Source organism: Xenopus tropicalis, chromosome 8, assembly GCF_000004195.4.
Source record: "Xenopus tropicalis strain Nigerian chromosome 8, UCB_Xtro_10.0, whole genome shotgun sequence".
In the NCBI taxonomy this organism is placed as follows: Eukaryota; Metazoa; Chordata; class Amphibia; order Anura; family Pipidae; genus Xenopus; species Xenopus tropicalis.
Window position 1 is genome coordinate 105,667,806 of NC_030684.2, and position 26,229 is coordinate 105,694,034.

The 26,229-nt window shown below is 41.9% G+C and overlaps 1 protein-coding gene and 1 long non-coding RNA gene across 4 annotated transcripts in view; one reads left to right on the forward strand and one right to left on the reverse strand.

Moving 5' to 3' along the window:
• The window catches only part of mideas (mitotic deacetylase associated SANT domain protein), a 55,161-nt gene that overhangs the window by 21,825 nt on the left and 7,107 nt on the right, over window positions 1–26,229 (reverse strand). The window contains exon 1 of one of the 3 annotated variants that reach the window (XM_002933719.5): window positions 12,907–13,313. The exons of 1 other annotated variant lie outside the window; for it this stretch is intronic. The gene's annotated coding sequence lies outside the window, so the exon portion shown is untranslated. Of the gene's footprint in view, window positions 1–12,906; window positions 13,314–26,229 lie in introns of those variants that run through there. One more of the 3 variants, XM_004917232.4, reaches the window with a different exon arrangement.
• On the forward strand, window positions 13,036–24,189 carry LOC108648347. Its single transcript, XR_001925149.2, has 2 exons — window positions 13,036–13,123; window positions 23,889–24,189. It is a non-coding gene; the product is annotated as an uncharacterized LOC108648347 (long non-coding RNA).

Consider the following 26,229-nt stretch of genomic DNA (forward strand, 5'->3'; position numbering starts at 1 on the left):
TTTAACGGTGACTAACTGCAGGCAGGGGGGCGGAACATCACTAGGCAGGGGTGTGACATCATGGGGAGGGAGAGTGACATCACATGGGTTGGACTATGACATGTCAATCTCAGAGTGCTGCTAGTTTTCCAAATTGGGGAAACCGGCTGTCCATTTGTGGACAAAACTGGGGTCAAAACTGTACAGGTGGCAACCCTTATCTACGGTGTGTGTGCTTATTTGTTTGGTGGGCCCTTTTAGAGTGATAAATGACCTATGCTAGCTCCTTCTATTTTCCTATTTTGAGCAAATATAGGAGAGGTTGTTATAAGGCAATTCTGTATGCCTATTCTGGCCACTTTTCATCTTAAGTGGTAGTGCACCTTTAAAGTAACTTTAATTATGATATAGGCAATTATATTCTGTTTCAGTCTGAAATATATCTTAATTTTTCAAGCTTGTTTTTTTAGCAGCTTTCAAGTTTGGATTTTCTGCAGCTATCTGGTTGCTAGAGGAAAAAAGTACCCAAGCATCCAGACAGCAATTTGAATGCATAACTGCAAGATTTCTAAAAATAGGATAATCCTAAACATACTAATGAGGTAATGTAATAAGTCTAAAATGTGCCCTAGTTACCTTTAGCAACTGATCGCTATATACTACCTGCTAATTAATAACTTTGGATTCTGTACAAGTAGCAAGTTTAACACCCTGTATTACATTACCCCATAAAAGTTAACTTGAAAAAAAGAACTATCACTTTAATAGAAATAACCCCCATTCTGGAAAGAAGTGCTGATAAATGCGTACAAACTGATTCTAATGCACTAATTTAGCTCTGATCATGGAAGGCAGGAAGTATGAACATGGCCACTCTGGGGGGGGGGTTACTGTGCAGAGTTCATATGCACAGGGTAAGTTTACCCACAAGCACATCCTCTTTATAAACTTTCCATTTATTGCAAGCTCACGCTGTTCTCTAGTTAGAAGGCGGCAGTGCCATGTCAGGCTGACCTTTGTGTACAGAAGAGGATGCCACTTGTCATGCAGTTTAAGCTTTTGCTTCATACACTACAGAATACAGAACAGTGATATTGCACCAAGGCCTCGGCAATATTTAATTTATATTAACTGCCCCCAGTTTATGTTTACTGTTTATAAAGCATTGCATACTAGTGTGCTGCTGTATTAATCAATAAAATACCCTCCAGAATCTATATAAGCACAGCCAGCCTTAGGGCACGTCAGAAAGGGAAACTATCCTGGCCCACATCATCAGAGGCTGCTCTTTAGCTAGTAAAACAGAAGTACAAAGTACATACAGTATTATTTTGTGTGACCATACATATCTACTCCCCCATACTTTCACATACATTAGGAACTTCTATCTAACCAGAAGCCTTTCCACTGTTAAACAGATTTTAGCTGCTAATCTACTACTACCATAGGAGGGCTACCAGTCCCTTCTCCGACGCAAGGCCTCAATACGAATTCAGCTTTGCAATATACACAAAAATTAAAAAAAACTAAAAATGTTCTGTTTTGAACTTTATAGCCAATTTTAAAACACAATGTGAAACCCACACTATGGGGTACATTTATCATGCTGTGTAAAAAGTGGAGTGAAACATTACCAGTGATGTTGCACAGGGCAACCAATCAGCAATTAGATTTCAACAGTTAGAAAACCAAAGCAAAGCATCTGATTGGCTGCTATGAGTAACATCACCGGTGATGTTTTACTCCACTTTTTACACAGCATGATAAATATACCCCTATGATTCTTCCCAAAACTCTACTTTAAAGGGCACCTATCTTGGGAAAATTGTTTCCCCCACTGGAGGAGGTGGTCATTTTGTGCATAACATCACATACACGTGCATAGGGAACCGGCTGTGACACAATATGGCTGCCCACACCAGGAGCTCCCTCATAGTGTAGGTGGCATAGTCCTCGCTAGCAGCATTTTTAGCTCACAAGGAATTGACTTCACAGAAGTGACTTCCCTTGGCAAATTCCCCAATAGTAGTGGCAGAAATCCCCCATACAGTGGGGGCAATGTCCTGTAGAGTTGCACCTGCACTGTACATTCTAGCATTAAAGAGAATTTGGGGTTTTGGGTACATTTTACCCTAGGAGTCGGATTCACAACCACAAAGATGTGGTTTAAAATTCACTGCACGCCTACATATCAAAAAGAGCATGGAAATCATGGTATCAAAACTTTTACTGTGATGAAGCTGATATTCTGACACAAGTTGGTCTTTATTTCTTATCTTTTGTTATTTTGAATAATTTAGCATATTGTTCAGAATCTCTCTATTCTGGAATTTCAGAGAAAAAAGAAGGCAGCTATAATTCAACATAATCCAGGTTCTAGACCAGTGATCCCCAACCAGTGGCTCGTGAGCAACATGTTGCTCCCCAACCCCTTGGGTGTTGCTCTCAGTGCCCCCAAACCAGGTAGTTATTTTTGAATTCCTGACTTGGGGGCAAGTTTTAGGTGAATAAAATCAAGATTTACTACCAAATAAAGCCCCTGTAAGCTGATAGTGTGCACAGAGGCTGCCTAATAGCCAATCTTAGCCCTTATTTGGCACCTCCATGAACTTTTATGGTGCTTGTGTTGCTCTCCAAGTCTTTTTACATTTGACTGTGGCTCACGAGTAAGAAAGGTTGGGGATCCCTGTTCTAGACCAACTGGAAAGATACTCATAATAGGACATACAAAAAGTTAAGGTGAACTTTCTTTAACTTCTGACCCACAGACAGGATTAGAACCCCTGCTGGGCATCATACAGTGCGAGCATATGCAATGAGAACAAATTAAGCAAAGGAAAAACTCTTATAATTGTAGGTCTTGGTTATCTAAGCAGAACAACTAATCAACCACAGTTGGTTTGTATTTGAATACATGGGCACCTGGCTACAAGAACTTGTAAGCTTAGGCACATGCACACAGGACGTATTGTCGCCAGTAGGAAGGGAACTTCAGGCATTTTAGCACCCTTGCCATAGCCTAACAGTGATAAAGTTATTCAAAGACTAGGAAAGATTTAATCACTGGTGCTGCCAATTTGTTATGCACCCCTAGCCTAACACATTTAGGGCTGTGACACACGGGGAGAGTAGTCGTCCGCGACAAATCTCCCTTGTCGCGGGCGACTAATCTCGCCGAAATGCCATCCCACCAGCGAGAATGTAAATCGGCGAGAGGAAACTTCCGCGATTTTGGGGAAATCGCATCGCCACGTATGCCATCCCACCGTCGGCTTACATTACTGCCGGTGGGATGGCATTTCGGGGAGATAAGTCTACCCTTGTGCCAAAGCCCTTAAAGTCACTAGCCTCTGATCCAGATTCATTTCTTCTTATCCCTGAAAAACTCACCAGTCCAGGGTACTAATCTAGTAGGTGCTGTGCCACCATCTTGTATCCTGTCCCTGGGACACTTGCTGCCACACCAGCAGTGCAAATGCCCAGTAGAGAAAAGTGTGGTTTTTACCCCCCCCCCCCCCCCCATACATATTAAAAGATACCAAGTTTGCCCAAGTGCAGTAATCATTCAGTGCATAGCATTTATTGGTCACCTGTTTAAAAGCATCTTATTGATTGCAATGGGTTACTGCACCTTGGCAAACTTAGATCCTAAAAGGTTAAGGCTAAAGCCAGACGAGGCATAGGGCGGATATTTTCAGCAAGCGCAAAAACGCTTGCCGAAAATTCCGCCCTACGCCTCCTACACGTGCCTGCACCCGAATTAATGGAATGCGCTCGGGTGCAGGCACATATAGCATAAATCCGCATACGAACTTGACAGTTTGAAAGTCTCGCGTTTTTATGCGTATTTCGGCTACATGTGCCTGCACCCAAGCGTTTTCCACTCATTCGGGTGCAGGCACATGTAGGAGGCCTAGGGCGATATTTTCGTCTGGCATTAGCCTAAAGGTCTTTTATTACATAACCTAATTTAGAGCCTAAGTTCCTATTTTATTTTTCTGCGAACAGCCCAGGGCAGCAGCAAGGCTACCGGGAGAGGTGACAAGATGTTAGTGTGCCACTCACTAGATTAGCACCCCAGGCTGGTACACATTTTAGCAAAGGTGAGTGCCGCCCTGGGGTCTGAGGTTAACAAGTAAAATCACTAATGAATATGCACCACCCTATGATTAAGCCTTTACTTCAGCGAGATACTGGTGAGAGTGCTTAACCTGAAATGGGTACTGGAATGGGTTAATGCTTTCAGTAATCAAGCAACACTTCTGCTTTCAGAACATAGCGGCTTTCACAGGAAGAGAAGCCAGCTTCAGGAATGCAAATCTGTAATAACTGAAAGACAATTCTTTGTACAATATCAGAGCATTGCACAAAATAAAAAGCATCTGCATGAAAAAATGCATCACTGTTCATGCTGTAATGGAAGAAGTTGTAAGAAAAGTATCTGGTTTACACCAAACAAAAAAACAAGTTTGTTGTTATGTTATTGGTGTTATAGTGAAACAGACCTATGGTTCAGAAACTGACATCTACCTGCATGCTCCTACTTAACCTTGATCACAAACCCATGACAATACTAAAACAAATTCATTGGTTCAAGTTATGATCAGATTGTTGGCTCAATCAAGGTATAGGTATGGGACCTGTTGTCCAGAACGTTTGAAACCTGGAGTTTACTAAAAAAATAATTTAAACATTAATGTAGGGACCCATAGGGTTAAGCTCCCTATGGTGTTATCCCCTATCTTTTCCTTATCTGTGCTGTAATAGGGCAGAGCCCTCTACACTCAGATTACAGTTATTAGGCTACCCCCTATAGGTTCAGCCAGGTTGACCACTCCCCTTGTGCAGACTATATAGTGTCTTGCACAAGGAAGTGGCTTCCTCTTTGGCTGCTGGTGACTAAGGCTGCTAGTCACTGAGCCTGAGGCATTGGCCCCAGTAAGGAGAACTGCTAAATTGTAAGTCGGGGACAGGGCCCCGTGAATGAGATAAAGCCAGCACAGTCAGTCATATGTAATAGCACCCTCTAGGAGTGGTGAGCATAGATAGCTTATTTAGTAAGGGCAGCACAAGCCCCATCAAAGGAGACTGTAAGGGTTTAGTCTAACCCAGGCTTTGTATGCCTTGCTGTAGGGACCACAGTTAAGACGCAGGATTCAGGCAGTACCTCACCCTGAACCATAGTTGGCTGGAGGGGATCCGTTCCAGTAAAGGGCATCCATTCCTGGCATATAGCTAATACTCTGCATATCCTCCAAGTGGGCTATACTGTTACCTTAAGGGTCACATCTGCTGCTGTTCTCTGTGACCAAGTTCTATACTGCTGTGACTGTGAGTATATACCCTGCTGCACTATTCTATATGTGCCTTGTCCAATAAAGTATTATCCAGTTAACTGCAAGAGCTCCTGGCGTCCTATCACTTATTATATTGCACAACACCAGTGTGGATTGTAGTTCAGCAACACCATATAGCCCCTGACATAGCTCCCATATAGCGGAGGCCCATTCCTGGGAAAGGGGGTTGCTGTAACACGTGCTCTAATTGTCCAACTAGCCTGGTATAATACCCCTATTAAGCCAAACAAGTGTTACATTAATGAAACCCAAAAGGATTGATTTGCCTCCAATAAGGATTAATTGTATCTTAATTGGGATCAAGTACAAGGTACTGTACTCGTTTACTAGTTGAATACAGAAAAAAAGGAAATCATTTTAAAACATTTGCATTATTTGGTCAGATGGAGTCTATAAAAGAATTATAAAAAGGCCATCTCCCATTCTGTCCATTTTAAGCAAATATTTTTTTAATGACTTCCCTTTTCTCTGTAATAATAAAACAGTTTATGTTTTAAGCAGCCTTAAGTCTGACAGATGTTTTTCCCTCACTATACACAGTCCAAAGTAGATGCATGAAAAAAAAGGCTTAAAGCATGCCTGACCACCCCCACCAAATAGCAGTGTGGTTTTAGTGCCCCGTTGCACTGTGCCTAAACTCAAATCAGATATCCAAATGGTTGTCGGAAGAAGACTAAAATCTGAATATGCCACCTTTAGAGTATAATTTGCTATACTACAGATATAAATGATCCCTGGAGAGTTCTATGTAAACATATATTTTTATTTATTTATAAATATTGCATTGACATACCACGTAAAAACTATACAGAGAATAATCAAGGGGAGCATAGACAAAGTGCCTACCACACAACCACACTCTGGTCAGTTTTGTCAGGAGCCAATTAATCTGCCAGTATGTTTCTGCATTGCATGGAATGGAAGTAAGGGAGTAAACCAGAGCAAACACAGGGAAAACATACCAATTACATGCAGATACTGCTGTGATTGGACTTATTACGCAGGTGCCACAAGGCCAGCTGGCACTCTCACTACATGACCCCTATGCTGAACACTGGGGACCTGGCACGTGGGAAATTATACCAATGGTCTGATGACCCTGCAGACATATATAATATTTAGATAAATTTTGATTAGTATATAACCCCATACATGGGGTTCAGACAACTATGCTTCCTCATATGCATTAGAAATGCCCACTTATTACACTTATTAACTTGCCCCGCACACAGGCCACTGTCATGCATTTAAGTCAGAAATGACCAAACCATATGACAACACTGGCCCATAAGCCTACAGCTTAACAGAACTGCTCGTGTGGGCTCCCAGCATAACTTTGCATGCAGTTTAGCAGACACCCACGCACCAGTACATCCCACGCAATAGCACAAGGTTTAACACAAGCCTGCAAACACACCCATAGTCTATGGAATGCTTTCCAACTCAAAGGCAACAAACAAAATAAGGACAGGACTTAAATCCACATGACTCCTTGCAGACTCTCAAATAATTAGAAATGTCATTACCAAGAACCTGAATGTGAACAAATGCACTATCACTACCAATGAATGCACTAATAAACATACGGAAGACTGGTAACAGTTGCACAGTTTTATTTTTCCAAACTCTGCAGATGTAAGAAGAGAAAGAGATAGCTAAAGGGGACTTACTTATTCATTTAGTTTGTTTTCTAGTTAGCTGCAGTTACAATTTCTTTGAAGAAAAAAGCTGCCTAGAGCCATGGAATCAGATGCTGCTAATGGTGGGCAAGTCTCTTCCTGCCACTGATTGCAAGTTATTTACAGACTCCAAGTATATTTATGCTCAACAGTTTATGGGGGCTCTCGAGCTGTTACTCACCTCCCAGTCTTGGCCTACAGCAACAGCTTCAGATGCTTGCCTGAAGGTCTACAATTTATGGCATACATAGGTGGAAGCATTATTAAAGGGGCAGTATATCACTGGTTGTAACATAAATAGGCTTTGTGCTGTACATATTTTGTTTTACTATTGTTTTAATTAGGAAAGAAGTGTTTTTATTGCTTGCACTAAAGATGGTAAAATCTGAAACTGAAAGTGAAGTCACATTCTATTTCCTGTGCATCCAAGCACAATCAAAACCAATTAGCATTCCTCTGGTGAGCCCTCTATATAAACAAACCCCACCCTTCCCCCCAGATTCAACCTTTGTTAGGGCCCTTACGCACAAACATTTTATTAATGGAGCCTATTCTTTCCTATAGAGGCTAAGCTCACTTCACCTCAAAAAAAGCCACCAAACGCTGGTGAAACACAACCTGCAAATTCTGATAAGATTTTACATTACAGATTTTGTAGCATCACAAGATCTTGGGGGTCAGGTAAAGTCTGACCCACAAACCATGACAACAATCTCCAGATGAGTTCTACCCCAAGAGTAACAACAGCACTAAAACATAAATGGTGTAACATACATCTACTATAATATACACAGACATAAATATGGTGTAAATCTGCAAGATTTACAGTAATACTTTGTGGATGCATTATTTTTTTATGCCCTTTCAGTCTATAAAGGAAATCCCATCAAATGATTACAAGTAAGGATCTTACTGTGTGAGCAAAACATGGCCATTTGCAGACACCGTACTAACTTTTTATAATATCTATTTTGTTAATATCTTCAAAAGAAAAAAAAATACAAATCTGCTCTCCAAAACAACAGCATCTCATCTGCCATCATATTGCTTCCTATACAAACTCACAGATCACATACTGTATATGCCAGATGGTGGCAGTGACAGGCAGGGGTTTTTAAGTGGTGCCTGCCTGTTACAACCAGGGTCTCCCAGAGGAAGAGCACTTCTCAAGCTTTTGTATGGGAACTTGCGACAATCAAGGGTGTGTTGACTACCACGTTTAATCCTGAGGCTTAAAGACCATCGATTTATTACATGGGGAAATAGGACCTCAACCCCACAAAAATTTTGCAGTATGAAAATGTTATTATAAGCAACTTTCCAATAGACAATTTTTTTTTTTTTTAAATATCTGTTTTAAAGATATGTTATTGCTACTGAATGCAGTTCTGTTTGATTGTTTATTGTCCTCTGGACTTCTGGTTCAGATATCTGAAACTATGTAGCAGAAGCCAGCCGATTTACATATCTGACTTCTTCTGCCTTGTTTCAAAAGTCAGAACAAGTGAACAGAAAAGGATTTGAACTTCAATTACACAACAACTTCTGCATTTTCATGTAAGTACATGATTCATTGTGAGAAGTGTCCATCCACACAAATGGCCAAATAGCAGGGATCTGTTCTTTCATGCAAGAGCCTGAGGCTGTTTCAATGCATTCGCTGAGCTCATTGGTAGATAAGATTTTTAGTTTGGGCAATGCATATGACATGCACATGTATTATGTTTAAAGTAGTTCTCAGAAAACTGCCAAAATAGTGATGCGTGTTGAACCACGCTGCCATTATTTACCAACTCATGCCTATCCCCCCCCCCCCAAATCTCTCACAAATGTCACATGAGGGGCGGTGGTTGTACATTTTAAATTTATAGCAGGGTAAAGGAAAGCTTAAAAGGGGTACATTTTCCAGCTTGGCAGGAAACTGATAAAATGTTCAGAACAGCATCCCCCCCATTTCCTATATAAATTGCTTACATCTGTGGGTGCAATTGCTGGTCAGGTGAATATTGTTAATCAGTTGCAGCTGATGCACCCATGGGTGCAGGCAATTCACACAGGAGTAAATGGGGGATTGATTCACAATGCTGAAAAATACTTGGACAACTGGCCCAGTGTGCCGTTATCCTTAAGCTTCAAGTAAAGCTGATATAATGGTTTACATACCGAGCAAGAAAAAAACATTTTCTTTCCCCTCTGATTTGGCAACTACCCGTTTGAATAGACTGTAGTCTATAAAAATAGAGGAGTGCAATGGCTAAATTAAGCTGCAAATAATCAACACATACAGTATACATAATGTGCAATGGGGCCTGCAAATATCTCAGAACCCTCTATAATCTTCAACAGTTTTTATAGTTATGTTGGATATCTAACCCCAGTGATCCCCAACCAGTGGCCCAGGAGCATCATGTTGCACACCAACGCCAAGCAGGTGCTTATTTTTTGAATTCCTGGCTTGAAGGCAAGTTTTGGTTACATAAAAACCAGGTGTACAGCCAAACAGAACCTCTAGTATGTGGCCAGTCAACATAGGGGCTACCAAATAGCCAATCACAGCCCTTTTTTGCTTGTGTTGCCCCCCAACTCTATTTATATTTGATAGTGGTAAACAGGTAAAAAAGGCTGGGGACCCCTGTAGAACCCCTACCCCTCCACACTAGTCCCAGTGACTGCCTTCAGTCAGGTGTGCCCAGACTGCTGTGCTCTTGGACTACAACTCCCATAATCCCACGCCAGCCAACTGTTAAGCAATACAGTTAATGTAGCCACTTAATAACCCATGATAGTAATACAAAAAAATGTCAGCCTATATGTGGCATAATGCAGTCACTCTATGTTGCTAAGGACAATGGGACAAAACTCATACATAGGCTGTGCCTATGCATTCAGATTATACTTGTTGCAAGAAGCTACATAGAATCTGCAGGGCCTTGCTACTGATACAGCACTAGTTCCTGTTAGAGAAGTTTGTTGACCTAATAACAGAGAGCCGCTCCTAGCTCAGCCTCCCTTCCCAAACATGTTTTACCGGATCAGAGGCAGACAGAAAGTTGCAGAGTATTTTCCTGGAATGGGCAGTTGCATATCGGTAGCCAAGAATCCCAGCAGCTTGTTAAAAAATAAATATGGCATGCACCCACCACATCATCTGCCCGGGCCCCTGAGAGCCAGCTTGGGCATTAACTGTGCAGCATCACCCTGCTGACAAAATGCACACAGAAGCACTATTATAGCAAAGCCTGGTCCCAACCTTGACACAGCCGTAGGGAAAGGGGGACTTTCATTACAGGTACAGGACCTGTTACCCAGCTCAGGGGAATGGGGTTTTCTAGATAAGGGGTTTTTCTGTAATTTGGATTAGTCTACTAATAATAATTACACCCAACAGGATTGTTTTGCCTCCAATTAAGGATTAATTATATCTTAGTTGGAATCAAGTACAAGCTGCTGTTTTATTATTAAAAAAAAAAAAGTAAATTACTTTTAAACATTTAAAACGGTTTGATTCAAATGGAGTCTATGGAAGATGGTGTTCCCGCAGGTTTTCTGGATAACAGGAATCCAGATAGTAGATCCCATACCTGTATTTATGTATCACTGCTAGAATATGCAGCACTGGACATATTTAAAGTACATTAAAGGGGACCTTCATTTATATTATTTATATAGTTTAAGTGTAGTTTCTATCAGTCTTGGAATTCACAATCACAGCAAGCAGGAATGTGCCATTTTGTGGCCACTGTTATTAAGGAAAACTTTGTATCATGCCAAAAACGTGTTTATGTTATAGAATGGGGGACCAGATGCCCATGCCCATGCACTGGCTACACAATTAGATGGGGAAGAGGGAAAGAGAGGAGTTAAGTGACATCTAGCAAGTGCATGGAAAGTTAAATTTATTGCGTGCCCCACCTCTATGTGAATAAACCAGCAGTTACTTGGCAAACCAGGCACAATTTTCTGCATACACAAATAACAAAACCAACAGAGCACTGGTTAAAGAGGATGAAGGGAAGGCTGAGGCCCAGAACTATAAAGGCAAATCAGCATGTGACAACACCCTTGTGAAACAATGTGCACAGTCATACAGAAGATAAGCAATAAATTATAGCTCTTTGGCCCATGATCTCATTTTCTGCACAAGGATCCAGTGCATGCACAAATCCCTATGCTAAGTGTTACTAGGGTGAACTGGGTACCGGTCTGTTCAGTTTATTTCCTTCTGCAACTATTATTAGAAGAGAGGAATGTCATCACTGGTATAGCCAAAACTTAATGATTATCCTTTGTACAGCACCAAAACACACTGTACAGTGCACTGAAGTTACACAAGGGTGGGCTCTGAGCACTAACCCTTGGATCTCTTATGGGGTGGGGGCGTAATCATAAACTATGAATGTTTAACCTGTGGTACTCCAGCTGTTCAACAAAAGATGGAGGGCAACAGGTTGGAATGTATATGATGAGAACATCTAAAAACTGTTACATAGTATAATATGTCCCTTGATCTTCCACACACCGGGACCCTCTGAAGAGGCTGGCCCACATGCATGTGAAAAAGGTGGCTCTACCTGCTCACATACATACATACATACATACATACAGTAGAACAACTAGAGAACAAGAAGTTGTTGTGGCAGAGTTCAGTAACAGCATATTGGTGCAGATTGTAAATTCTTCCTCTAAGCACTGAAGCACATACTTTCTGCTCCCCAATAAGGGTAATAGGAGGGAGTTATTATCAGAATCATGCCCAGAATTAGGGGTAGGCAGAAGAGGCACCTGCCTATGACGCAACAAACGTGGGGCCTCTCCTGCCTACCCCTAGTCCACCCTCCCTTGCCCCCACCACTTGTCATTGTGCTGCCCCCCAACATGTGCTTGCATGGGGGGGGGGTTTAGTTTGCAGGGGCTAGGTGGTTGGTTGGGTTGACTAGGGCACTCATTCGCCTTGGCCTGCCCCTGATCAGAATACCCCCATAGCCTGCTGGGAACCAACAGAACACATCTGAAAAGGCAGCTTAAATCTGCCCGTGTATGGCCACCTTAAGGCAGCGCTGCAGTGTGGCAATGTAGCTGCGCAGTCATGCAGTTTCACTTCTGAAGTTCTCATCTTGGAGGGAAAGTGAAAACACCAATTGTGCAAGTTTCCTACACATACTCTTTCCTACCTAATTTTTTTTTTTTTTTTTTTTTTAAATCTGTTTAAAATCTGTAAGTGCAGGATCACACAGCAACACTATGATCAATTTCATCAGGGACTGACTTGGAAAAGATAAAAGTTAAGAACAGTGCACAGCCGAGCTCTAAAGAAATGCCAAGTAGTGAAACAGACAAGGGTTAAATCAGTGCTATTGTGAAATCCGTGCTTCTTGCTCTTCTGACACCACAGCATTACACAAAGTAACAAACTTGCAGCGTCTTTTAACTCTTCTCCTGCCACTGGGCTGTAATGCTCTGCAATACGAGTCGACTTCTGCCCTGAGAATGTACAAAATGCACCTTGGGGTGTGTAAAAAACTCACACATGCACAAAGGGGCTAAAGTTTTGTATAACAAAAATAGTCATTTCAGTGACTGCCCTATGTACAGGTATGCCCAGCCTTCTGCTTTATCAGTGCTGTTGGAATCGCTGAGCGTGTATGAGACAGGGGCTGCTCAGAACTGTTTGTTGAATACCAGTTGGGGGGGCAGCAGTTTCTACAAAGTCATTTTCCTGTTAGTAACCACAGGCTTGACTCTCCCTGCACCCCATGCTGACTGCAGCAGGACAGGCCAGACCCGCACTCCAGCCACGCAATGTGCTGAGTCCGACTCCCACTACAGAAAGCTGCTGACAGCGTGCGGAGCTCCCCTGCCACATGCACCCCAGCCCTCTCTCACTTACTCACCAAGTTCCAGCAAACAAAGCTACGGCCGAGCTAGACATATCCAATTGCCTCTCCTTCCCGTCTCACACCAGCAACACACACCCAAAGTTGTACTTCCGTGCAAATAATCTAAACGCTGCCTGCAAAAGTCTGCTCCCGCGACTGACTTCTGACCTCTGCGACTCGCCGCGGAGTAAAGGGTGCGTCCCAGATTTCACAAGCGTGCTTCAGCTACAAGGTAAGAGCGTTTTCTCCCTGGGTCTTGCTGTGCAAAGGCAGTAGCTGCTGGGTGCAGAGTGGAATGACTGCATGGCTCTGACTCATCAGCTGAGCTCACAGCTTGCAACAACAACATGAAAAAAACGGCAGCAGTGAGAGTGCGAGAGGGAGGGGAGCCATGGGCTGTACCATTACACAACGCGCAGGGCCCGCCCCCTGTGCTGAAGCAGATTTATAGCAGGGGGAAAACGCTGCTGCTCCGCACGGAGGCACAGTATGTTCATGTGCTTCAGAACTCTTACCGACCTTGTACTGTCTCAGGAGCTTGTCATGCTTTGAGTCTGCACCATTATCTTTCCTCCTGTTAAACCAATCGCTCCCTAATCTTCTACTAACACCCACGCAGTGTACAACTATGTGCACCTGTGTCCCACACATTCTCTTCAAACCATCTCCTCCGTTTTAAGTCACAGCACTTCCTTTTGTTGCTGTTCTTTCTACTCCTATATATGCCAGGGTGGACAAATAAGCATTTGTGTTCCAGACATGTAACTTTTTATATTCTGCAACAGGCACTGCAAATACACACTTTCTTAAGCTAGCCATATGTGGCCTGATTTGGTAAGACAATCTGTACATGTGTCTGTATGGCCAACTAGGAGCAGTTTAGACCAGAAATGTAACAATAGCCCCCCCATGGGCCTGGGTGCAAACTTGCCCTTGTACCTGCCATTCTCCTTACTCAAAAGGCTATTTCAGTTGTATTGTGGTATGTGGGAGTGCAGTCATGCCACCCCTAGCCCAGCAGTAGTAGCTATTCCACTGCCTATTTTTGGCCACCTTAACACTACACAATTCATGCAGTGGCCAGCATTCAAGGTATCTGACCAAAGGCCCACAGACCAAATAGAGGACTACTGTATGATGGCCATACACACAGACCCCCAATAAGGAGCATCTGCAAATTCAAGTTTCTTACACTGCAGCACCCACGTGGTTTTAAATCATACCAAACAACCACACAGTACAGCATGTAAAATCCTGTGTATTTATGTATTTACTGTTTAAAGATTTAGCGCCAAAGTGTTGATAGGAAAAATTGTGGCATATCTTGTAGTGTAACATGAGAAAACCATCACTGACCAATGGTGCGTATTTTAAAAGTACTATTCACACCAGTTTGTTCCATTGACTTAAACGGGTTATGCCAAGTACAGAGTAATTACTAGATTACAAGACTCAGGATAAAGTAGCCTAAATTGTAGCCTCACAGGGCAAGTAGTTTTTTGGTCAGTGACTACCAGAGGAGATTAGTCACCTGAGATAAATGTCCTCTACCGCAGGTAAATAATCTTCTGCAAATGCTTTCCCACTGGCAATAATGCAAATTGCTGATGGGAAAACATATGTGTTGTTTTGGCTTTGTGAGGTGGCTTGAAGTTGCCTCTCAAAGCTGTTAGAAGATTATAGTTATTATTCAAGACATTTTGCTTTTTTGCTTGCATTAATTCCATCACACTGAAAAAGATGGAGTGAAACGTCTTGATATCACAAAAAAATTTTGGCCTAAGGTGGCTTAAGGGTTGTGGGGAGATTAGTCGCCGTGTGACAAATTTCCCCGAAATGCCATCCCACCAGCTAGAATGTAAATCCTCGGTGGGATGGCATACACTGCAGCGTGATTTGCCGAAGTCGCGGAAGTTGCCTTGAGCGGAAACTTCTGCAACTTTGGCAAATCGCGCTGCCGTGTATGCCATCCCACCGGCGATTTACATTCTAGCCAGTGGGATGGCATTTCAGGGAGATTAGTCGCCCGCGACAAGGGAGTTTTGTCGCACGGTGACTAATCTCCCAGTGTGTCACAGCCCTAAAAAGTGGTATTCAGATGAATTTGTTCAGTCAATGACTTTTCGGGTGCAATGAAGATTTTATTCCTATTTCATCTTGATGACACTTCTTGATGACTGTAAATGTTCTAGTGACACATAGAGACCAATCAGATGTTTGCTTCCAAACAGGTGACTTAACAAAATCTACGTGCTCAATGGTTGCTATGAGTAAAACGACCTGGTGTAACTGTTGACACATTTATTACATTAGCCCATGGCTATTAGGTTGGCACTGCTGTCTTTGTTTAAATGCAGTGACAAACCATGTCAGCAAAACATGAAGCTCTTTCATCTGAAACAGGCTGTCACCTCAACAGTTGTCCCTGCATTTAAATGAGTTCTTGTGGCTTTTTGTTACTGTGACAAAAGGCAACCACGTGAACCCAGCCTTTAGAAGCTTGAATGAGTTTGATATGTGAACCTAGTAACCTTATAGAAATCCATTTGCCTGAGTAAGAAATGTCCTGCAACACCTAAAAGCACACAGACTGCTTATCCGTGCCACAAACATAAATTAGTCTGAGAAGTAGTGGCAGTAGTAAATGGTGAAGCTAGTACACCAGCTTCTCTTACTGGCTTGTTATATATTCCATTGCCTAATCGCAATGGAATATACTGTATAACAAGCCAGTAAGAGATATTACTGAAATAATAACCACTGACTGACCACTCTGACATGCACAATCCACTGACTAATGTCCATGCACACAGCAGGATATCCTGAATTCCTGTTTTAATGTATTTATAATTTTCTTTTGTGCAACAATATTTGACACTTGTGGCATTTGCTTACAGAAATCTCCCAAAGTAGGTTGAAAAAATGAAATTGTTTACATTTTTTAAAATGTTCTTTATTCTTGTACCACAGACTCATTTATGCAGCACTTTACAAAGCTTGTTCCTTTATATAAGCCTCTGATACAATGAAGCTTACAATCAAATCCTATTACAATTATCAGGGACCAGTTAAATTTCTTGTATATTTATGGAATGTGGAAGGAGACAGGAGTATCCAGAGAACAAATTCCTGCTAACCATTGCGGTACTGATTTGAATGCAATTTTATTCTAAAAATACAGATTTTGTAGTCTTTTTTTATTACCAAAAGCCCTCATAATGGTGACAAAAATCTGTGTGTTCTTGATAAAGCATCTATGAACAATAGTTATGTTGTGCAAGCAGTATGACACCTCCCCCATTATATAGCTTGCTGACCCAGCTGATGTACCTGCAGGTTGAGCCATTACCACCCAGAAAACTGTCAGCATTTTGAAGCAGTACTCACCTGATCAGAACAGTTACCATGTCTATAAAGAGACAAATTCAATAATATTGACATCCATTTGCAGAGATGGATATCACACAATTTTCTTCATGTTCCAAAGTGTGCCTTGGCCTCCTGGGCAGTGTACATTTCCAACTGAAAAATTACATGCTGGATTACACATAGGACCATGCCCCATTACACCCAAAATATGCCCATGATTTGAATGAGGACCACCTACTACCCAACAAGCTCTGCCATTTAACTTCTAGTGGACTTCCCTGTGTCCACTAATCACAGCCTTGGCAGCAATATCTTGATAGTGTTTGATGCAGCTGCAGTACCTCTTTACTTCCTGCATTGAACATAAACAATAGAAAAATAATAGAGAGTTGACCATACTATGTGTAGTATCTGTGGACCAATAGGTCATAATGCAACAAGTATCCTTCAGTGTATGGCCACCTTAAAGGGGAACTCCAGAAACCAAAATTTGTTAAACAACACAACACAGACACAAAAACCCCTAATATATCAGTTATCTGTTCCTTCAAAGAGTATGTATAGCTACCATTTTTTTATGCTAAAATCCTGCTGCAAACTAGTTCTTATCTTTCTGCATCACTTGAAATTCTTGCAGGGGAGGAGGGACTAAAAAATTTATGTTACAAAATGTAACAACTTTTCCACAGCTTACACCATATACAGCATACAGGAACTACATAACCCACAATGCATTGCACTGTGATTATCCTTTTTTTAAGCACAATCCTTCTATATTTAGAGGAGTATAATTCACTGGTACATTCTTAATTTTTATATGATATGTCTCCTTTAAGTTGTGTTTGGGCAGAGTTCCCTTTTAACAAACAATCTGTTAATAGAATTATAGACTTAATTCATACAAATCCACTCTAACACGGCTCAAGGTCTCATAAAAGAATATTTTAAATACCTCAGCAATGTTTTATCTTTCCCAGTCAAGAGATGCTTTCAGGTCAAGGAGCTGATATTAGTCTCTATAAACATAAGCTATACAATGGCACAAAGGATAATTCCAGGATTATAAACTGTTGTAACAGGAATGGCAAGAAAAATATGTCCCCACTAACTTCATGTTTATGTTGCAATGTCCTGCAAATGTGTGCATTTGACAACTGAGCAAGTATTACAGCCTTCCCAACAGTATTTCATCATCACTGCTTCCTTAATAGAAGCAATCATGCTTATTCATCATAGTGACCTGAAGAGTTGGTTACAGCATTACATCAGAGGACAGAGCTGTGCAGAGAGGCAGGTAGGTTTGATGCACCCTCTACACCTTCTAATGCAACAGAGTCTGTATTATGCAAAAAGTCTTCAAATATCAATCCTTCAAGGGGCAGAAAACTCAAAATAAACATTTTACTTAGTGATACAAAATATAACTTTTGTGTGTTTTGCTTAACCAAAATAACTAATTTTGCCTACTTGAATTCCACTAAAGAAAATCTTTTATAAATACAGCTTTAAAATCTCAGGAGTGTTATAGTCATGGGAGCTTTAAGTTTTTGGTCTATTTTTGGATTGTGGGGTTTACACATGGTACATGGAGGTTCATGGTAAATGGAGCTCACACAGGTAAAATCATCTTGACTGTTAGACACAGTGAGTGTTGTAAGTGTCTATTAGGTACTGTAAGCAGGTAAACATGTTTTTCTTTGTCCTATGCCTGGTCTGTTTCTGTACCTCCTAGTGATAGCTGTTTCTTAATGCCTGCAAAGTGACCTACGCAAAGAAAACCTTTTCCAATAGGTCAGGGGTCTGCAACCTTTAATACATAAAGAGCCACTTGGACCCGTTTTCCAAAAGAAAAAAAAACTTGGAGCCGCAAAACCGCGTCTGGCGGCGCAATGACGTCATCTCTGATAGGCTGCCGGCCAGCGGCAGCACACACATCATCCTCCGCGGCGAGCAGCGCCTGAAAAGCCACTGAAAGACTAGTCACTAGTCTTTCAGTGGCTTTTCAGGTGCTGCTCGCTGCACCGGAGCCGCACCTAAGGCCAAAACGAGCCGCGGGTTGCCGACCCGTGCAATAGGTGAACAATGCACATAGCATGACAAAAAATTTACCAGTAATAAGAAAATGTATGAGTAATTTTATCATTAGCCATGCTTTATGAGGGGCCTGGATGAGTTCTTGAACAAGCATAGAATCCAAGGCTATTGTGATACTAAAGACTACAGTTAGTATTAATGTTTGTATATATATATATATATACATATATAGTTATGTATGTGAGAGTACATAGTCAGTATAGGTTGTGTGTGCTGGGTTTACTTGGAAGGGTTGAACTTGATGGACTCTGGTCTTTTGTTCAACCCAATCTAATGCTACTTTCTGCACTACTGATTGTGGCTGTTAAAAACAATGTTTCAGAAGCCAACTGATGGACCCGTGAAGAAGCATGTGAAGCACTGTGGAGAATTCAAATAGCAGAATTCAGAAGGCAGAACCAGCAGTGCAGTTGACCAAACTCCGCTTTCAGCTGCAATTATATTTACATATAGCTAATAAACCACTGAAAATGTTTAATCATGTATATGGAAAATTGCTTACAATACCTTTTCAATGCCTTTAAACGATGTTGGTAATAGAGGATCAACAGGTGGCGGTCTGATATCCCTGTTAGAGGCCCTATGCTTCCTACATCAACCATCAAATATCTATCTGTATGTAATCCAGTAAAGCAATTATGGCGAATATTTGGCAGGCTTAATATTTCATTCTGCAGAAATGTAAGCCCCCATCAAGTGAAAATAAAGGATCATTTTCTATTGACTGCTCGGAGTCAGAGTTGCAGTGACACAGCTGTGCTTTCAGCATTGTAGTCCTTGCGGGCAGAGCTGCAGCGGGCACAATGGCTTATCTGTTCGGATAAAGCAGCCTCTCTATAGCTCTGGTTTCATGAGCAGTAAACGTTTTGTGATTTTGGCTGGAAATAAAACCAGCAAATTTTGTTATTAAAAAAACACTATAGCTAAATAAAAAACAACTTTTTCTAGCCTCAAATGTAGCCCTAAGAGCCTCTGTACCAAGATAGTCAAACTACAACTACTTCTCCAAACATCCTTTCTTGTCAGCAGTTGTGGGCACATTTTGGTTACTTGATATAGTAACAGAATATGTTCTATAAGAAGAAAATGTGTTGGTTTTCATTGGAAACAAAGCAGGCTTATTTGTTCTTTACAATTGAATTGCCTTTTTACTGCAAGCTGCTGTATGGATCTCTCTAGTGCAGTGCTGTGCAACTTCTGTGGTACCGAAGGCCAGAATTTTTCTAGCCTATGTGGTGGAGGGCCAATAATGAAAGTAATTTTTACTACGTCCTATTTAAAACCACGCCCACTTTAAATGACGCCACGTTAACGCAAACATTTTTGAGACCATACCCACATGAATGGTGGTAGCACACCCGTAAATTCATATTAAAAAGGTGGCAACCCTAAGGTAGGATAGGGCAGACAGAGTATGGCACACAGGTAGAATAGGGCAGGCAGAATATGGCACACACAGGTAGGCAGAGTATGGCACACATAGGCAGCATAGGGCAGGCAGAGTATGGCACACACAGGCAGCATAGGGCTGGCAGAGTATGGCACATACAGGCAGCATAGGGCAGGCAGAGTATGGCACACACAAGCAGGATAGAGCAGACAGAGTATGGCACACACAGACAACATAGGGCAGACAGAGTAAGGCACACACAGACAGCATAGGGCAGGCAGAGTTTGACACACACAGATCAGGGCAGGCAGAGTATGGGACACACAGACAACATAGTGCAGGCAGAGTATGGCACACATAGGCGGTGTAGGGCAGACAGAGAATGGCACACACAGGCAGCATAGGACAGGCAGAGTATGGCACACACAGGCAGTGTAGGGCAGGCAGAGTATGGCACACACAGGCAGCATAGGGCAGCAGAGTATGGCACATACAGGCAGCATAGGGCAGCCAGAGTATGGCACACACAGGTAGCACAGGGCAGGCAGAGTATGGCACACACAGGAAGTGTAGGGTATTGGACACACAGGCAGGGCACGGCACACACAGGCAGCATAGGGCAGGCAGAGTATGGCACACACAGGTAGCACAGGACAGGCAGAGTATGGCACATGCAGGCAGTGTAGGGCAGCCAGAGTATGGGACACACAAGCAACATAGGCAGCATGGGGCAGACAGAGTAGTGCACACACAAGCAGCATAGGGCAGGCACAGTATGGCACACACAGGCAGAGCAGGGCAGGCAGAGTATGGGACCCACAGTCAGCATAGGGCAGGCAGAGCATGGTACACACAGGCAGTGTAGGGCAGGCAGAGTATGGCACACACAGGCAGAGCAGGGCAGGCAGAGTATGGTACACACAGACAACATTGGGCAAGCAGAATATGGCACACACAGGCAGTGTAGGACAGGCAGAGTACTGGACACACAGGCAGAGCAGGGCACACACAGGTATGCAGAGTATGGCACACACAGGCAGCATAGGGCAGGCAAATTATAGCACACACAGGCAGAGTACAGAAAAAGACAGGGAAACCTATCACGACTGCAAGCTACTTACAGTGTGAAGCAATATATCAGACACAACAAAAAGCCCAACGCGTTTCGCATGCTCACGGCACGCTTCCTCAGGAGCCAAACATTGGGCTTTTTGTTGTGTCTGATATACTGCTTCACACTGTAAGTAGCCTGCATTGTGCAGGGGCTTTATTTTATATATTAAACGATTTTATACTATTTTCGATTCCTCTTCATTCCATATACTCTGAGGACTAAGGATACACTGCAATCAATAGCCGAATTGACTTCTCTACATGCTCTTATTTTAATCAAATCTGGTGAGCATTTACTTTGGACACATCGTGTGGGTGTGATACACTGCATTGGGCTGATGTATAAGCACTTTTGATTGTTCAATTCACTTAATATATGCAGTGAATTTCCATTATATATCTGGAGTGACTTTTTCCAATTTTCAGCGGCATTTCGGCCCCTAGCATTGCCCTGAGGCGGCCAAGGCAATGTGCCCCCCCTCAACCTATTATGCATCAGAGGGGGCAAAGGGGAGGGAGTCATTAGTGCAGAGCATGCAGTAATGCTCTCTGCATTATAAGAGCCAAAATTCAAATTTAAAAATCTGAACTTTGGCTCTTAAAGTTACTAGGAGCAGCTTTTTGCCACCCCTGGTAACTTAACCCGCTGGAGGCGAGTTTCTTACCTCACCTCATAGCAGTGCCGATGAATAAATATCAAAAATTCTAGTTTTAGAAATTTAAATTTCATTTCACAATTTTTACCGCAAAAGCAATTTAAAAGTAAAAGTCCAGTTTGAATGTTAATAAATCCCCTATACATTCATTTTTTTGCATTTACAAACCAGTAAATTAGCTATAAATATCGTTGTGGCACAATAGATTCCCTCATAATGGAGAGCTGCAGAACAACAGAGAATAACTCAAAGCCCATAAACTTAAAAAATATGCCCAACTGAAAATTTCTATAAATCATACTACAAGGTGAAAGTCTCCTCTTAAAGCAATTTATATAAAGGCAATGTGATTGGTGGCAAGTCCCATCCAGAGGGCACCTTTGTAGTACAGCATGAAATGAATACAACAGTACATTTCACATTTAAGAAACTGTAACCTGATACACAAAACACATATCATGCATGCATGTAGGTAAATATAGTACTATTAGGCCATGACATACTAGGCTGATTCTCAGACAGCTTATAAATGCAAGCCAAGAATCAGCCCAACACTCAAATCAGCCTTCCCCTGTGCCTGCACCGGGAGCCAATGTGTCGGCCTGGATGCAAGCACATGGAGCAGATTTCAGTGCAAAAATGCTCAAGTATGCATTTAAGTGAGGAAATCTGTTCCATGTGCTTGCACCCCAGTCAATGCAGTGGCTCTGGGTGCAGGCACAGGTGTAGTCTGATCTGAGTGTAGGAGCTGATTCAGCCTGGTGTGACCGTGGCCTTAGGCAAGGGTAGAAAAGTTTCTGAAGCCAGACAGGTTGGAAAACACTACAAATGACTCAGTTTCTCATAACTGCATGCCAAAAATATCCTGCCGATTTTTCATACACATATTCTTTCATACACATTTTCTTTTAAAATCCAAGGCTGTGTATAATTAGGAAGTCTTGACAAACACTTTGCAGTCCGAAAAAGCCAACACTAAATGCCAGCGGTTCCTGTACCCGACAGTACATGCAATCATTTTGTCATAATCCCATACCTGTACTGAAATGTATTTTCTGCATTGGGGTGTTCAGTTTTAATAAAAAAAAAAAAAAAAAAAAATATATATATATATATATATATATACTCTTTTAGCATTTCTAGCAACATAAAAGAGTAGCATTTTCATATGTCCATACTACATGGAAGTTTTTATTTTTTCTAGGGATGCAAGAGCGTGTCCCTTAATGCTCATTTAACAGCACTTGCTGCCAATTGACAAATCTCCCATGTCTCGAATTTCTATCCCACTGGCGAGAATGTAAATCGCCGGTGAGATGGCATATCGGGGAGATTAGTCGTCCGTGACAAGTGAGATTTGTCGCGGGTGACTAATCTCCCCATGTGCCACAGCCCTAAATGTTAAAACATCAACAGGGTGAATAACAAAAAATGTAAATGGCATTGTAAACAGCGCCATCCCGAGGCTCCTTGCCAACCCTCACCCTCCTTTGTTTATTAATGGGAAAAATCTGATTTTGTATTTAACTTACCAGGAGTGACTTTTTGCTGCCACCAGTAACTTGCTGGGTGCTGCTACCTGAGGTGAGTTTCTGAACTTGCCTCATGGCAGCAGCATCCCTGATTGTAGATAAAATGACAGGTAAGAATACACTGGATGCTGGTTATAAATCAACTAGACCCTGCACAAACATTGTCTTTCTTCTATCCATACCACCTAATATCATCTGGATTCTGGAGAAATGTCAAATCAAATCCAATTTCTTCTCAGTCACAGGCTTTTTCTGTGATCAAAATATCTTTTGCAAGTGTGAAGCAGGGATCATACAGACACCCATGGTGGGAATGACCCAGTCCTGAATTTTTTATATACCTTTTCCTTCCTACACTAAATGGTAACATGAAACATGGTCTTAAAAATGGCTGGAGTAGATCATTATCTCTTAATAACATGGGATTCGTTGACATCTCAGGCAAAGGGTATTTTATGTGACCACTATGTTTGTCCCAGAGGGCACCACAAAGGTTAAAGTACTGAATGTGCCAGAGGCACAACCTTTACAACACTAAAAGTATATAGTATATATTAATTTCTACAGTCTACAAACACGGGCAATAGATGTCAGATGTTAGCAGTCAGCTGAATTATTTTAGCCATAAAGCATGACAGAACAGTTGCTTTCTGAAAGAAAGGAAGGCAACGTATCCAACCATGCCAGCCCAACAATTACTAAACCTTTTCAAACCTAAATTTTTCCAAAGCTACTATTATTTTCTTAACACTAAGACAAAAATAAAAACATGTCTTTTTATCATGATATTGTCCCTGTAAGCTGTGTCCATAAAACAAATGAGCTATCTTTTTCTTTTCACAGGAGTGAGAAATGAAGGAATCACAGAGGCTATAGTTGTGTTGCAGAGAGCAGCTTTGAGCAGCTGGCTACAGGTTCACATATCATGGGCAGGCTGAAAACAAAAGATCTTCTTACAGGCTGAAGTCTATGCGCAGATCATTCACGTTAAGCTGCAAGCTAATGTGTTGTGCACAAAATGAATAAAGGGGATCTGCATACAGCCTGACATCAGCATTCATTTCTCTATTTTATCTGGGTCAACCAGAAAGGCTCCAAACTGACTCTGTGGTCTAAAGGAGAATAAAATATTTGCTTTAAAAAATTATTGTGCCATGTCTCCTTTAAAGGGCATTTAAACCCAAAAATCAATCAATGTAAACTTAACCTGAATACTTTTGGAGTTTACATTTATACAGTGATACATACAGTGATTCAAATAGATTACTGAGATCAATATAGAGACAGGGCAAATGGACACCGCTAACTGTATCCTGGAAATATCCAAGCCAAGAGATAGCCATATTGTGATTGTACACTAAAACTGCAAGGCATCCTTACAATGCAGGAATTTTGAGGCCAAAATTAATGGCAAAGAATTATGTTATTTAGCATGATTGCTAAGTTGCTTCCCCTTCACAGCTTTCAGGTGTGGGTCACACTTGACCCAGTCTTTTGACTGATTTGCATTTTGGTTGATACTTTATAGTTACTCCCAGACAACTTTTTGGTTTATTCGGCAGTGTTTTGGTGAACTTCAGTCAGCAGTTTCTCTCTGTCAGCAGAGGACTGTACCATAGAGTAGTACAGGTATCAGACCCCTTATCCGGAAATCCATTATCTAGAAAGTTGCAAATTACAGAAAGGCCATCTCCCATAGGCACAACAGAGACCGTTTCCGCACACCCTAGCTCTCCAAACTTGAACGTCCGGTGCACACTGCTAGAGGGATCAGCACCCTCCCAAAACTGCAAGGCAACAAAAAGCAAAGGCACTCAGGGCTACAAGGGAACAACCCTTTAAAAATTTATTGCGGAGGTGCAACGTTTCGGAGCAAACCTAGCCCCTTTGCTTGATAAAGGGGCTAGGTTTGCTCCAAAACGTTGCACCTCCGCAATAAATTTTTAAAGGGTTGTTCCCTTGTAGCCCTGAGTGCCTTTGCTTTTTGTTGCCTTGTACAGTGGTGTGAAAAACTATTTGCCCCCTTCCTGATTTCTTATTCTTTTGCATGTTTGTCACACTTAAATGTTTCTGCTCATCAAAAACCGTTAACTATTAGTCAAAGATAACATAATTGAACACAAAATGCAGTTTTTAAATGAAGGTTTACGTTAAGGGAGAAAAAAAACTCCAAATCTACATGGAAAAAGTGATTGCCCCCCTTGTTAAAAAATAACTTAACTGTGGTTTATCAATTTCAATTTTCAATTTCAATATCAATTTCTGTAGTCACCCCCAGGCCTGATTACTGCCACACCTGTTTCAATCAAGAAATCACTTAAATAGGAGCTACCTGACACAGAGAAGTAGACCAAAAGCACCTCAAAAGCTAGACATCATGCCAAGATCCAAAGAAATTCAGGAACAAATGAGAACAAAAGTAATTGAGATCTATTAGTCTGGTAAAGGTTATAAAGCCATTTCTAAAGCTTTGGGACTCCAGCGAACCACAGTGAGAGCCATTATCCACAAATGGCAAAAACATGGAACAGTGGTGAACCTTCCCAGGAGTGGCCGGCCGACCAAAATTACCCCAAGAGCGCAGAGACAACTCATCCGAGAGGCCACAAAAGACCCCAGGACAACATCTAAAGAACTGCAGGCCTCACTTGCCTCAATTAAGGTCAGTGTTCACGACTCCACCATAAGAAAGAGACTGGGCAAAAATGGCCTGCATGGCAGATTTCCAAGGCGCAAACCACTTTTAAGCAAAAAGAACATTATGGCTCGTCTCAATTTTGCTAAAAAACATCTCAATGGTTGCCAAGACTTTTGGGAAAATATCTTGTGGACCGACGAGACAAAAGTTGAACTTTTTGGAAGGTGCGTGTCCCGTTACATCTGGCGTAAAAGTAACACAGCATTTCAGAAAAAGAACATCATACCAACAGTAAAATATGGTGGCGGTAGTGTGATGGTCTGGGGTTGTTTTGCTGCTTCAGGACCTGGAAGGCTTGCTGTGATAGATGGAACCATGAATTCTACTGTCTACCAAAAAATCCTGAAGGAGAATGTCCGGCCATCTGTTCGTCAACTCAAGCTGAAGCGATCTTGGGTGCTGCAGCAGGACAATGACCCAAAACACACCAGCAAATCCACCTCTGAATGGCTGAAGAAAAACAAAATGAAGACTTTGGAGTGGCCT